Source organism: Chionomys nivalis, chromosome 26 (assembly GCF_950005125.1).
Source record: "Chionomys nivalis chromosome 26, mChiNiv1.1, whole genome shotgun sequence".
Taxonomy (NCBI): Eukaryota; Metazoa; Chordata; class Mammalia; order Rodentia; family Cricetidae; genus Chionomys; species Chionomys nivalis.
This window is the reverse complement of record NC_080111.1, coordinates 31,012,692-31,016,036: the sequence shown is the minus strand read 5'-3', so window position 1 is coordinate 31,016,036 and position 3,345 is coordinate 31,012,692.

Below are 3,345 nucleotides of genomic sequence, written 5' to 3'. Positions count from 1 at the left end.
ACCACGTGAGTAAAAAGGAGGTTATGTATACGAGTGTATATACATGTGTGCACACACAAACCATCTATCCTAACCACGTGAGTAAAAGCACGCCGGGCGGTGGTGGCGCACTCCTTTAATCCCAGCACTTGGGAGGCAGAGGCAGGTGGATCTCTGTGAGTTCGAGACCAGCCTGGTCTACAAGAGCTAGTTCCAGGACAGGCTCCAAAGCTACAGAGAAACCCTGTCTCGAAAAACCAAAAAAAAAAAAAAGCACACGGAAGCATTCACACTCCAGTAGCAAAGAGAACGAGCTCCCAATTCTTTGTTATAAATACCTATTGTCTTTACAAACCAAAAAGCAAAAGCAGGCTCCTTGTAGGAAAGCTGACTTCAGGGGCAGAGCAAGCAAAGCACAAGATGAATCAGGGACAATTTATTCTGCCAGAAAGGAAATGCACAGGGAACCAGATAGGAGCATGATCAATGTACAGCAGCCAGTTTAAAGATGTTCCCCCTGACTAAACTGGGAATTGAAATAGCACAAAAAGTGAGACAGTAACAATTCACAACATCGCACATAAAGTCAAAGCCATTTAATCTCTACTTTTAGGTAATAAAAAGGGAGAAAAGAGAAGCAGTTTTCAATCAAACATCAACTTATATATGCAGAGAGAAAATGGAAATAAACAGTAATTGCTAAACAGCATTAAAGTGGTTGATTTAGGCAGGCATCATCAATGACACCAAGGCCAGCAAGTGAAGGTTTGATAAGAAATAAGAACTAAGCCGGGCGGTGGCGCACGCCTTTAATCCCAGCACTTGGGAGGCAGAGGCAGAGGCAGGCGGATCTCTGTGAGTTCAAGACCAGCCTGGTCTACAAGAGCTAGTTCCAGGACAGGCTCCAAAACCACAGAGAAACCCTGTCTCGAAAAACCAAAAAATAAAATAAAAAAAAAAAAAAAAAAAAAGAACTAAGATAACAGCACAGTTTTGGGATTCATTTCCACAATTATATATATATATAGCAACATTCGTTGCTAGTGACATGATTTAGTACTGAGTGCTCTGGATGAAATTCACTAAGAAGGAATGGCATCTTTTCTTTTTTTTTTTTTTGTTGGTTTTTTTTTTTTTTTTTTGCTTTTTCAAGACAGAGTTTCTCTGTGGTTTTGGAGCCTGCCTCTGCCTCCCAAGTGCTGGGATTAAAGGAGTGCGCCACCACCGCCCGGCAGGCATCTTTTCTTGATATTCCTGCCAGGAAAGCATCATTGCCTGGGGGCTCGAGGAAATATTTCATAGTTCTAGGTGAGCGTTATGAGAGAAAATGCAGGCTTATCCTTTACAAAACTGCCACAGACATGGCAGACGAGGAAACTGAGGCCAAAGATGTCTGGAACATTAACAGTGTGCGTTCCTGAAGGGTGGAGTGAGGGTTGTACACTGTCGTGTCTCAGGGTACAGGCACACATGTCTGGAACATTAACAGTGTGCGTTCCTGAAGGGTAGAGTGAGGGTTGTACACTGTCGTGTCTCAGGGTACAGGCACACATGTCTGGAAAATTAACAGTGTGTGTTCCTGAAGGTGGAGTGAGGGTTGTACACTGTCGTGTCTCAGGGTACAGGCACACATGTCTGAAACATTAACAGTGTGCGTTCCTGAAGGTGGAGCGAGGGTTGTACACTGTCGTGTCTCAGGGTACAGGCACACATGTCTGGAAAATTAACAGTGTGCGTTCCTGAAGGGTGGAGCGAGGGTTGTACACTGTCGTGTCTCAGGGTACAGGCACACATGTCTGGAAAATTAACAGTGTGCGTTCCTGAAGGTGGAGCGAGGGTTGTACACTGTCGTGTCTCAGGGTACAGGCACACATGTCTGGAAAATTAACAGTGTGTGTTCCTGAAGGGTGGAGCGAGGGTTGTACACTGTCGTGTCTCAGGGTACAGGCACACATGTCTGGAAAATTAACAGTGTGTGTTCCTGAAGGTGGAGCAAGGGTTGTACACTGTCGTGTCTCAGGGTACAGGCACACATGTCTGGAACATTAACAGTGTGCGTTCCTGAAGGGTAGAGCGAGGGTTGTACACTGTCGTGTCTCAGGGTACAGGCACACATGTCTGAAACATTAACAGTGTGCGTTCCTGAAGGTGGAGCGAGGGTTGTACACTGTCGTGTCTCAGGGTACAGGCATACATGTCTGGAAAATTAACAGTGTGCGTTCCTGAAGGGTAGAGTGAGGGTTGTACACTGTCGTGTCTCAGGGCAAAGGCACACATGTCTGAAACATTAACAGTGTGTGTTCCTGAAGGGTAGAGTGAGGGTTGTACACTGTCGTGTCTCAGGGTACAGGCACACATGTCTGGAAAATTAACAGTGTGTGTTCCTGAAGGGTAGAGCGAGGGTTGTCTCAGGGTACAGGCACACATGTCTGGAAAATTAACAGTGTGTGTTCCTGAAGGGTAGAGTGAGGGTTGTACACTGTCGTGTCTCAGGGTAAAGGCACACATGTCTGAAATATTAACAGTGTGTATTCCTGAAGGGTAGAATGAGGATTGTATAACAGGGCTTTGTTTTTAGAAACCAAACACTGTTGTGTCTCAGGGTAAAGGCACACATGTCTGAAGCTTCCTCAGAATGCTGCAAAAGACTAATAAAACTGTTTGTGTTGAACGTATATATTTATGCATGGAGACAAAATGGTAAGCAATTAAAGAAATGTAGCAGAATAGTAACAGTGAAAGATTTCAAATGAAGGTATACAATTGCAGATCTTTGTATTGGTAGCATCTTATGAATTTGAAACGACTTCTAATTCAAGCCATCTGAAATCATTTCAAAATTATTGCTAAAATTCTCAAAGATGTAATGCAGACTATCTGGTGGTAGAAAAGAATGGGATCCACCTATCATTGTCTGAGACCAAAATCAGAATGAAAACTTTGATTTAAAGCATTTACGTACTTGCCTTTACCACTGAATGGATGCATTAACAAGGAAGGCAACACTTTACACCGTCAGGTACTAAAGACATCTAAATAGGCTTTTTCTTCATGGATTTTAAGTAGATATTTTACAGTCAATGACAGAGGAAATCTTAATTTGTTCATCTTTAATGGCCAAGCATCAAACACATTTATAGTTCTCTCTGTTACATTGTTGAGTAGGGATTCTAATTTCAGTATCATTCCAATCAGAAAAACACTGTACTTTGAGTATTAGCAAAGATTTTTACAAGTGAAATACAAAGACTATGGGTGTCAAGTCAAATTTCATATGTGTGTGTGTGTGTGTGTTTGTGTGTAAGAGAAAGACAGAACACAGAAAAAGTAGCAAGTGCTGCTTGCTGTTCTTTAAGAACTGAAGAA